Source organism: Hyperolius riggenbachi, chromosome 6, assembly GCF_040937935.1.
Source record: "Hyperolius riggenbachi isolate aHypRig1 chromosome 6, aHypRig1.pri, whole genome shotgun sequence".
Classification (NCBI taxonomy): Eukaryota; Metazoa; Chordata; class Amphibia; order Anura; family Hyperoliidae; genus Hyperolius; species Hyperolius riggenbachi.
The window spans coordinates 250463715-250476105 of NC_090651.1; the positions used below are offsets into that span (position 1 = coordinate 250463715).

General features: G+C 41.9%; 1 protein-coding gene across 4 annotated transcripts in view; it reads left to right on the forward strand.

Moving 5' to 3' along the window:
• PLCH2 (phospholipase C eta 2) overlaps positions 1–12391 on the forward strand; it is a 1280386-nt gene that overhangs the window by 14320 nt on the left and 1253675 nt on the right. For all 4 annotated transcript variants that reach the window (XM_068240676.1, XM_068240675.1, XM_068240674.1 and 1 more), the window contains 2 exons: positions 5966–6033; positions 8071–8246. The gene's annotated coding sequence lies outside the window, so the exon portion shown is untranslated. The remainder of the gene's footprint in view (positions 1–5965; positions 6034–8070; positions 8247–12391) is intronic.

Below are 12391 nucleotides of genomic sequence, written 5' to 3' on the forward strand. Positions count from 1 at the left end.
CTTCCACATCATTTTAAAGGAGTTGAGGACTGCACTTTGACTGGGTCATTGCAACACTTGGATTCTTTTGTTTTTTAACCACTTGAAGACTGGAGGCTTACACCCCCCTGGTGATCAGGCTATTCCTAGTGACCAGGCTATTTTTACAATTCAGGCCACTGCAGCTTTAAGGGCTCGCTGCAGGGCCATACAACTCCCCCCCCCCCCCCCCCCTTGAGCTTTCTGTTGGTGGGCTCTGATCGCTGCTGGGATGATTTTTTTATTATTATTATTATTATTTATTTGTTTTTTAATAAATTTGCCTATTTTTATTCAAACCCTCCCTCCCCCCACCTGCCAGCCAATGACAGCAAATGGCTGTCATAGGCATCAGCCTATGAGAGCCAATCACCCTTGTGTCTCCCAAGGGAACATCCGAATAACACGACTGTCACTAGTACAGTGTAAATAGATGTCACTGCTAACTGTCTCCTAGCGGCGATCGCCGCTGGGAGACTGATGACGGAGCGGAGCTCCGTCATTCAAGCGAGAATGTGTGCGCATCGGCGTGTGTGATTCCCTGCAAACCACACCCCCAGGCAATTGGCGCTATGCGGTCCTGGGGGAGCCGCCGCATTCACGCCAATTGGTGTGAGACGGTCTTAAGGTGGTTAAGCCTTGTATATTTGCTAGTGTGCTTTAAGGACCTCTGTCACGAAAATCTTAAAATTTAAAATATATGTAAACATACGATTAATAAGTAAGTTTCTTCCAGAGTAAAATGAGCCATAAATTACTTTTCTCCTATGTTGCTGTCACTTACTGTAGAAATCTGACAGAACCAACAGGTTTTGGAGTAGCCCATCTCCTCCTGGGGGTTCACATGGATTTATTTTCAAAATGCATGTAGTGAATGGCAGTTGCTCCGTCCAACTGCCAAAAAAGTGTGCAGCGAGCAGGAAGGCTGGCCGGCGTCTTTGTATAAATCTTTTTCAGGGAGTGTCTTTATAAAGAATAAAATTGCTGAGAATCCCCTATGGAGAGATAGACTAGCCCAAAACCTGTCGGTAATGTCAGATTTCTACTACTTACTGTAATGCCAGCAGCATAGGAGAGAAGTAATTTATGGCTCGTTTTACTCAGGAAGAAACGTACTTTTTATTTGTATGTGTTTTAAATTTTAAGATTTTCGTAACAGTTCCTCTTTAAGATTGTTGTCCTGTTGCATGACCCACTTAGGCACTCGATGACCGGGAGTGAGGTTGCAGGAGGAAAATGTCACCCCTAGGTTTAGTTGCATCTGCCACTTAATTCGCACTTTTTAAATGACTGCACATTGTGTTCATTGACACTCATTTAATACAACACTGCAAGTGGAATACAGACTTTTCCTTTAGACTAGAATGGAGAAAGTTATTCACTTGCTGAAGATGTGTTACCAATCATTGACACTGTAAAAATGTTCCGCTACTTGCATTTTTGTGTCTGTCTTGCCAAGCACTATTGTGCCGTTTAGCAGCCCAATGCAGGAGTGTTAGATATGCTGTTTATTCATCAACTGTTACTTTCCTAGCACCAGTGTCATGAAATACAGCATGGCAGAAAATGTTATGCCTGTTGCACTTTGTGCCTTGCCGCTTCTCTGTAATTGAAAGTGTCCAGCAATGTACAACATAGCAGTGTGGGCCATAATGCATAGCTCCACATTGAACAGTGCTACTAATGTGAAGGAGCTTGTTAAGGTGACAACACACCATACAGTTTTTTATCTTTCTCTTCGATTCAATAAATACATTCAAATGTTTTGATTAATTGTAAAATTTGTAAAATCTGACTAACGTATCATACACATGTGATCAGTTTTTCCCCAATTATAAAAAAAATGATTTAAAGGATACCCGAGGTGACGTGACATGATGAGATAGACATGACTATGTAGATTGCCTAGCACACAAATAACTATGCTGTGTTCCTTTTTTTTTTTCTCTGTCTGAAAGAGTTAAATATCAGGTATGTAAGTGACTGACTCAGTCCTCACTCAGACAGGAAGTGACTACAGTGTGCCCCTCCCTGATAAGAAATTCCAACTATAAAACACTTTCCTAGCAGAAAATGGCTTCTGAGAGCAGAAAAGAGATAAAAAGGGTCAATAGTTCATAGATTTTAGCTCTGGCATACTTCAATGAATGTGTCATTGAGCAAAAATAGTTAAAACTTAAAAAGTATATTTAAACATAAAATAAAACTGTAGAATATCCTAATATCTTAAAGTCATTTTTAGGAGAAGGAAGGTATATACAGTCGTTTATTTCATTAGTTTATTTTCGCCTCGGGTGTCCTTGAAAACTGAGAAAATTGCTTGGGTCTATACATCAAGAAATTGTCATTTCACCCTACACCATTCAATTTTAATAAGAACTGATCCAGAAATCCACCACTTCTGATCGACTTATATTGAAAAAAAGGCAGATTTCTCGAATGATTATAAAAAAACGCTTTCAATTTTTCTGTACAACCAATCATCATTATTGAAATACCGTACAAACAGATCATTATATTGTATGGTGTGTGGCCACCTTTACGCTTATCCACCAATAAAAGACGGGGGATTTCCCAAGGCATGTAGTCTAAATGACTCCTAGGTGTTCATCATTGCAACCCACAAGGGATGTTGGGCCGCCACTTCTGGTCAGTGATGGAATACTTTCCTGCTAGAATGTCACCAGGCCCCAGTGCCTGGCATCAACCCACTGATCAAGTTCAACCCTGGAAGATGACACAAAATGTGTTCATAGTGTGTGTGTGTGTGTGTGTGTGTGTGTGTGTGTGTGTGTGTGTGTGTGTGTGTGTGTGTGTGTGTGTGTGTGTGTGTGTGTGTGTGTGTGTGTGTGTGTGTGTGTGTGTGTGTGTGTGTGTGTGTGTGTGTGTGTGTGTGTGTGTGTGTGTGTGTGTGTGTGTGTGTGTGTGTGTGTGTGTGTGTGTGTGTGTGTGTGTGTGTAATTGAAATACTGTATATTCTGCCGTATAAGACTACTTTTTAATACTTGAAAATCTTCTAAAAAAGTCAGGGGTCGTCTTATACACCGGGTGTCATTGATGCCAGGTGATACGCCCTATCCTGTTACCGCCTCTCAGATCTCGCTGCTGAGGACTGTAGTGAATGTGTGAGATCTGAGAGGCAGAGAAGGAGGTAAATAGGATACAAGGACGGGCCAGAAGGGTGAAAGAGGCGTGTTTTATGGGCACAGCGCAATCTATTCTTCCATACCACTCTGATAAACAGGGAGACCGGGAGAGCTGACCAATCCACTTAGGGAGAGGGAGAGTTGACCAATCCAACCAGTCAATCACCTATATACTGTTGTATGTGGGTACCACATACAGTACAGCACCAGTATCTGTTCATACATAGCACCAATATATGATGTTTTTTTAAATTTTTATTTGGTGTGTGTTGGAAGAGGGGTAGTCTTATATGGTGAATATATCCTAAACTATATATTTTAACTGAAAAAGTTGGGGGGTTGTCTTATATGCCCAGTCATTTATACGACAGAATATACGGTACACATGATGTGTGTGAGGAAAAGGTTAAAACCAAATGATTTCTCTGAAAGAGTTATATAGACATGCATTTTTTTTTCCATTCAACATTTTTTGACTTTTCCATAAGAAAGTTCTACAAATGGCCCTGTACAATTCAAGATGAATTGGCTGCATTGTCTATTTGTGTTAACCTTTAGAGGAGGCCCTGGCTGAAACCTGTTGTCAAGAGCCTGATGGGACTTAAAGTGACCGAGTAGCAAATAAAAGTGCCCTTGGGGGGCACTTACCTAAGGAGGGGATAGCCTCTGGATCCTAAAGAGGCTTCTCCCGTCCTCCACAGCAGAGAGGATGCATCGAAGGGAACCCCAAAATTCCACCAGTTTTCAGCCATTATAGTTTTTAAATAATGCATGCTACCGTAATTAAAATCTACGTAATTTATTTGCCCATTTGTACTAGTTATTACACCTTTTAAATTATGTCCCTATCACAATATCTGGCGCCAATGATAGTGAAGGAAGACTGAGAGGGGCGGGGGAGAGGCGGAGATACGCGCTGACAGACGCGCGTGGGGCAGGGCTGCGGCGGCTAGCCCTGCCCCAACCAGGAAGCGCTCCCCGGGTGTATCGAGGGGGATTTGGGGGTGAAGGGACCCCCGTTAAGCCGCGCTATAGCGGCGTTTTAGCAGGGGCACACGTGCCCCTGCTATTTATGAGGTCTGAAGCGAGATTTATTCTCGCTTCAGACTCTCTTTAAACAGGCACATTTCCCCTATTCCCAGCTTAGGTGTGGAGTGATTAAGAAGTTTGGAAACGTTATTGGAAAAAGATTCTAATAAATGTATAAGCCGATACTATACTGATCTAATGGAATACAAATGTAAACAAAAATAATTAAAGGCTATGCCTGAATGGCAGGAGTAGGGTGAACAATTCGCTTGTTACACCTTGAAGGAAGTTACATGAAAACAATGATCAGTTGTTGGGATAAACTAATAAAAATAAGATTGAGAAGATGACGTTTTTACCAAATTTACTATACCTCCTCCAGACTGCCAAGTTCCCAGATATCATCTCTGATGATATTGGAAGTGTGGAGTTAGCCTGGGTGATTTCAAACATCAGTTGGGAATGTGTATGTAGACAAGCATTTTGGAGTAAGGTTATGTCATTTATGGAGAAAGTGTGAAAGCTGTAGTCTGTTCATATAAGACTTGTCTTTTGGAGCTGATTGAGGACTGGCCAGTTTTTGGTGCACGTCGCTCACCACCGGGCGCCGAAACTAGGCGCCCCATAGCAGCAGTGTTATGCTGCGTGAGACGTGTAAGAGTAATTCGGGGCTCAGACGGTTGCCGGCCACCGAATTACACCTATCTCTGAGTTGCAACGATTCGGAGATGGAATAGTATTTAACACCGCCGTGGAGTGAAACAGCCGACTTTACCGAACACATAGCAAGATCTTCATTCATAAAGGCTCTTTCCGCATGAAAAGCTGACATTACCGAGCAGAGCGATAAATCACCGCCTTGTGCGGTGACTATCATAACAAATGTAACAAAATGTTAATTCATAAAGATTTACGCAAGCGGTATGGGGACGGGAAATACCGCTCCCTTGGATCTGGCAATAACAATGTTAAGTTAATGAAGACAAAGACCTCCCAGGCAGCTGCAGTAGATCGAACACGGAGAAATGTATCAACTCGGCAGCTTCCTGTTTCCGCAAGCCTACCGCCAGCCTAGTTCGGGGAATCTCCGCACTACTATCGCAACTGTGCACTTTTTTATGAATGAGCAGCCAGAAGTGTAAAATACCGGCAGCTGTGTTTTCCTGCACTGATTTGCATTACCGACCACACTTTTATGAATGATAGCCAATATAGGAAAACACCGCTTTATTAGACACAAGACAATGTATTTCAAGGGATAGCTAGTTTCTTTAGGATGAGAAAACCATGTCTGCACAGTAAGAGGCAATTTACTTAATCTTAATTCAGCCAAAAGTAATTAATACGTTAACTGCAATATGACACGAAAAGAATCACAAAAAAATCTATGGTTTAAAATGAATAAATACTGTAGCTGACCAAGTTTAAAAAAGAGAAACGTCATTGCCACATTATCAAAAAAACTTATATAAAACAAAGCAAAAGAAAAAAGTTGACGATGCTGACAAATATAATAAGATTATACCATTTAGTACGTTTCTTGTCTGCCCTATGCCTTGACAAAGGGGACCGGATTGTTCCTGCAACGAATGTTGGCGATAATGGTCAGATACTGTGTTTTGTGTGTGATGGGACAATAAAATCGCAATGTTCCTGAATACAGCCTGTGTGCACAACCTTCTTCACGATTTCTTTATATATACAGTATACATATATACCTGAATGCAACATTCTATATTGAACTTTATTGACCCACATCTTTGTATCACCAGATTCCTTGCAAAGTTATTCTGTGGTGGCGAGTGACTGGGAGAGTTGTGGTAAACATACAGGAAGGCAGGTAAGAGTTTCTGCCCTTGGGTTGGTTAAATTCCTGGCATAGGCCTTGCTTCATTTTGCTACGTCCTGCCTCAGCCATAGACTGAAGCTGTGATGATAAATTACATGCATGTACTTTGCTGCTTGGTGGGCCTTCTTCACCAATTGACATTATTTATAGATAGCAGCACTGCAATTGGGAGATGCAGTTTAAAGCATTCATTTGGATTACTTGATTTGATTCAGCGTGAAGAAAACATTCTGGCTCTTGCATCGGATAAAACCATTGCATTTGATTGATGGTGCAAGTAATCTATCATTCTTAACTTATCAGTACAGTTTTGCATAGATACATTTTTTCAGTACAGTACTGAAGATGCCATTGAGCAACTGCAGTTGAAACATGTGGTCAGCATTAAGTCATTGAAGACACCCCACCCATTCTATCTTTCTTCATACTGTATTAGCATGGCTTGTGCTATTATTATTATTAATTTATATTGCTACAGTCTCTTCCATGTTGCGTTATAAAATAAGAAATACACAACAAAGTGTGACATTGGCTAAAGCCACATAAGTACTTCAAGCAAGCTCAAAATGATCTCTAGAGATTAATTTGGGTTACAGTATTGGTACATCTGCTGTACAGACTTATTGTTTGGCTTCTGACTGAGCAGCATTTACTGCTCTATGGAAGGGTGGAGGCAGCTGCACATTGTGGGAACTTCCTTTGAAGGGGACAATGGGCATTGGTGGACAGTAATCTGACTGGATGGATCAGGCCAGCGATATCAGGGGACACCTATACACTCTATACATTTCTGGCCAAAAGAAAGTGTGTATGTACCTATAGACAGACCGTGTTTAACAAGACATACAGCAATTACAAGAAATAACATGAGGGCAAAAACACAACTGGCACTGCTAGCAACCAAAAAGTGCTCAAAAGTTTATTAGTAGTCTTTCAAAAATAGTGCATTCACAGTTTGCAGAGATGCTAAGCAAGCAAGACATATTGCTGGTGTTAATGACCAAGTCAGCAGTGGGTGCATCGGGTGAAAGGGACAGGAGTGGGCCTGACGGCCATTTTGCACTTGCGAGCGCTTCCTCCGAGACTATGTGCCTCTGGGTGTTTAAACCTGTTCTGCGGGAATGGCAGCACATTACATCACAAAGCTCCGCCTTCCCTCCAGTGCGACGCGTCCCAGCAAGGAGTGTTATTTTAAACAACTTGTGCTCATCAAACAAAATTGTCTATCTGTCATTTGTGTTATTTCAAAACTGCATACATTTATCAAGCGTAAAATGAGAACTCTTTGTCTTTAATATATTATGGCACAGGGTACAAATTAATAAGTGTGCTTTGCTTTATATGTGCCCTTGCAATATATTTTTTTAACATCCCTGCAACAAGAGCAGCCTCACACATTTATATTGCTGTAAAGCAGGACATCACTATGCTCTGCACTTATTAATCAAAACTCCAGCTATCCCATAAGAGATTTGTTTTTTTGTTGTTTTGTTTTGTTTTTATAATAAGACAGTTTATTTATTTATTAATTTATTTATTTATTGTATTTATAAAGCGCCAACATATTACGCAGCGCTGAACATTAATTTAGGTTACAGACAATATTTAGGGGTGACATACAGCAATATGACAATACAGGAATACAAGAAAACCAGATCACACAGCACAGTATTAGTACAAGGTAATGCTTAGTCAGTCACTGGATGAAGCATGGAGATTAGGCAAGTTATGTTCACTCAGATGCATAGCATGGGTTCACAGTAATGGAGGTGCCAGATCAGGTAGGACACAAAAGGAGGACCCTGCCCAAAGGCTTACAATCTAGTTAAAAGTTAAAAGTAAAGCAATATTCCTAGTTCAGCTTTAAACAGAAAAAAAAAGATACAAAACGTAAGAAATTTTTGTAAGAAAAATAAAGAAACAAAATGTAATGCTGTGGTGTTACCTGATCCTACAAAAATGAGGAATTAAGTGAGTACACAGTGTTGACAAAGGGAATTCAGGTATCAAACACATTCTTCTGTTCAGGGTATGGAAACGAGAAGCTGTTGACAGGGAGATCACCAAAATACTGAACTATCACCTTACTTCCTGCTGACACCAGCTGTCCAGACAGAAATCTTCAAACAATCAGAGTTTACCAACCTTGTCTTCCTCTCCCGCCCGCTCCCCACACATCACTGCATATTTGTGTACTAGTCAAGGTAAGGATATTTTTTAACATTATCATGTTTCCTATGTTATTTTTTTCATGCATAGTGTTTATATATTTAGCATAGTAGTAGTGACATGGGGTTGATTCATGAAGCTGAGCTTAATGTGAGCAGCGCGACTTGTGCGCACGCTACCTGTGGTAGTGCTGCGTAGCGTACGCTAGTAACTTATGCACACTGCAATCACGTATCGGCTGCTCCACTGATCCCGCCATGAGCCCCGTCGGGTCCAGTGGCTTTATAGAACACTAGTAGACCCAAGCCGTTTAAACGGGCTCTAGGGCCTGTTTCTCGCCGCCGTATGTTACTGCGCACGCACCCGCCCGGCTCCCTGGCCCTGTCCTTCTGTCTCTGTGAGGCTGGGTCCGTGCTGCACACATGCGCAGTAGCAAAAAGCACGGACCAGCTACACAGGGACAGCACACGCAGGGACACAGTGGTTTTATTATTACTGATGGTCCCTGCACTTTGATTGACCCAATAGGCAGCCAGTGACAGGCTTTAGCAGTGCAGCTTAAAGGGAGCCTTAACTGAGAGGGGATATAGATGTTTCCTTTTAAACAATACCAGTTGCCTGGCAGTCCTGCTGATCTCTTTGGCTGCAGTATTGGCTGAATCACACACCTGAAACAAGCATGCAGCTAATCCAGTCTGACTTCAGTCAGAGCACCTGATCTGAATGCTTGTTGGGGGGCTGTGGCTAAAAGTATTAGAGACACAGGATCAGCAGGGGAGTCAGGCAACTGGTATTATTTTAAAAGGAAAAATCCATATCCTTCCCAGCTTAGGTTCCCTTTAATGAATCAACCCCGATATGTTTATTAAGACTGATCGATATGTTATAGCGCCTAGGTTCTTAACACATGCTTCAAGTACTCCAGGAGGTGCTTTACTGGTGTTCAGGGGGTACTTGTACTTGTCATAGTCAATACATTATAGAAAGTATGTTTATTTTATTAAAAACATGATGTAATGTTAGAAAAGCATTTATACACAATTATGGATCACTAGGGGTACATCTAGGGGTACATCTAGGGGTACATAAGATGATATATGTACATCTAGGGGTACATAAGATGATGTTACCAGCAGTAAGAGGTATTTGACTACGTACGTACTGTACGTATGTATGTGCTACAATAATGGGGAGGAACACTTCCAGGGTGTCGAATAGTTGGTCAGTGGTAGAGAAGTCCATCCATGGAGCTCCATAAGGGATCTTAGAGGGAACATGTAGTGTTTTGTTTGGCAAACTTTATTTATTCATTTATTTATTATGCATAAACTTTAACAGGGAAACTTATTATTATTATTATTACTACTACTACACATTTCTATAGTGCAAACATATGCTGGCAAATTATGAAACCAACTATATGTGTTTGTAAAATGACATGTTAAAAATAAGAGTAATACAAATAAAACAGCTGTGGGAAGCACCCTACCAATGATGTCCAGACATACTTCAGGTGTGGTGAAGTCATGCAACACTTTTCTATGTCCCCGTCCAGAAGATTAGTACCTGTTTGCTGTTCTGAAGGTTAACCCTGTCCACCTGCACCATTGCTGGTTATGAAGATGATGACTGCACTTGTCACATGGAGAGTAGAAATGAAACCTGCATTTCAGCTGAATGTGGCCTGTCTGGCAAGGGGTTTACACACACTACATTACACTCTGCTGAGGACCACCTCGGGTGAACATCTAATGTGTGTATGGGAGTCCCCAGATGTAGCCTACAGATCTGGCATGCCGGATGTTTTAGCGATGCCCGAGAGAACCCCAATCTCCTTGTTCTCTCTTTCACCCCATCTACAAGAAGCCGCTGTGTCCTGCTGCACTTGTTGTCTCTCCACCCTCCTCCATGGTAACACGCTTCACTAAACTGTAGGCTAGCACCTCGTCTGTAAAGCCTCGTACTGACGCCTGAAGGATCGAGTCCATGAGCTAAAGTAATTGCAAGTGCATACAAGGCTTTACTCCAGATACATGAGGAAGTGCATTTGAATGGATGAGCATGTATTGGGGTAAGGTATATATGAATTTGGGCGCATGAAAAAAGTATACTCGACAGATAATATGGTGGTGTTGGACATGGAGAAAAAAAATGTGAGAAGGCTTGTAAAATGTAAAAAAAAAAAAGGAAAACCATGCTCGCATTTTAGACTGAGTTGGTGGTGCACAGCAGAAATGACGAGAGTATACAGCAATACAATTATACATTAGAAGGCTCTGCCCATGCGAGCAGACACAGACTAAAGCAATGCACGCATACATTAGATTGTTCATTGCAAAAACAACTGTTCCCGTTTCTGCTGGAAATCGAAATTGTGTACAGACACATTATACTTCAAACTGTCGGTTACTGGACCTGATCTTGTGACCCAGCTATGGCTGAGATTCCTGCTACCCAATAATAACTGCGTACCTGTTATCTCAGGAGCAGTCACCTGGGCAAAGTAGGGAAATGTAACAAACATTCCCCCGCTGACTACTTAGCCTGTCCCTTCTGACGTAATTCCGGGTCCGGCTATTGCGGTCCCCAGATTATGGAGAAATCGACCCTGCACTGCTATAGTCGTAATAACATTACTGTTTATGGCAGTGCCCAAGTCAGGTGCTGCGCAGTGCCGTGCAGGCAAAGAGATGACCTGACTAATAACTACCTTTTCAATTATTTGCTGACTTTTTGGTCCCTATGCTTGCACAGAAAAGTCTAATTAGAGCATAATGAGGTGCTTTCATCATTGTCAAGATATCCACAGATAACAATTGCCCAATATGACCATTTTCAACTGGATCAGGCAATAGTCTCATGTCTGAAAAATCTGTGCAAAGACAGCTGGCTGATTGTTATTGGAAAGGCTTGTCCAGTCATTTTTGGTAAGATATAGGACTGGTGGTGACTATGGATGGGTCTCCATCCCCCCCATTCTTCTTTTATAATAGAAATGAGCGAACGTAGTTATTCTTGTAGCATCGCTAGCGGTTCAGGAGCACTGAGCGCAGTTGGAGACTTCTGGCAGTGCAGTAAAGTTATTTTTATTATGATTAATTGTATGTGTATTACATAACTTAAATACATTTTGATAGAACAGGTGCATCTTTTTAAGTGAGACCTACATGTTTTTCATCAATGCTGAACATTGCTGAGCAGGGCACAATCTGCACAATCTGTACGCCGGTCCTCTAGAGTTTCATCCTCCCAGAAATGATGCTGTGACCGGTTAGTATAGGATTTTTTTCTCATGGGTTTAAGAGCACCTGTAGTGTTGGAGGCTGCTTCCTCTGCATCTTTAAAGTGAGAGGGCTATGGAGGCTGACATACAGGTAGTGCAGAATTATTAGGCAAATTATTATTTTGACAACATCATCCTCTTTATGCATGTTGTCTTACTCCAAGCTGTATAGGCTCGAAAACCTACTACCAATTAAGCATATTAGGTGATGTGCATCTCTGTAATGAGAAGGGGTGTGGTCTAATGACATCAACACCCTATATCAGGTGTGCATAATTATTAGGCAACTTCCTTTCCTTTGGCAAAATGGGTCAAAAGAAGTACTTGACAGGCTCAGAAAAGTAAAAAATAGTGAGATATCTTGCAGAGGGATGCAGCACTCTTAAAATTGCAAATCTTCTGAAGCGTGATCATCGAACAATCAAGCTTTTCATCCAAAATAGTCAACAGGGTCGCAAGAAGCGTGTGGAAAAACCAAGGCGCAAAATAACTGCCCATGAACTGAGAAAAGTCAAGCGTGCAGCTGCCAAGATGCCACTTGCCACCAGTTTGGCCATATTTCAGAGCTGCAACATCACTGGAGTGCCCAAAAGCACAAGGTGTGCAATACTCAGAGGAGACATGGCCAAGGTAAGAAAGGCTGAAAGACGACCACCACTGAACAAGACACTCAAGACTGGGCCAAGAAATATCTCAAGAGGTTTTATGGACTGATGAAATGAGAGTGAGTCTTGATAGGCCAGATGGATGGGCCCGTGGCTGGATTGGTAAAGGGCAGAGAGCTCCAGTTCGACTCAGACGCCAGCAAGGTGGAGGTGGAGTACTGGTTTGGGCTGGTATCATCAAAGATGAGCTTGTGGGGCCTTTTCGGGTTGAGGATGGAGTCAAGCTCAACTC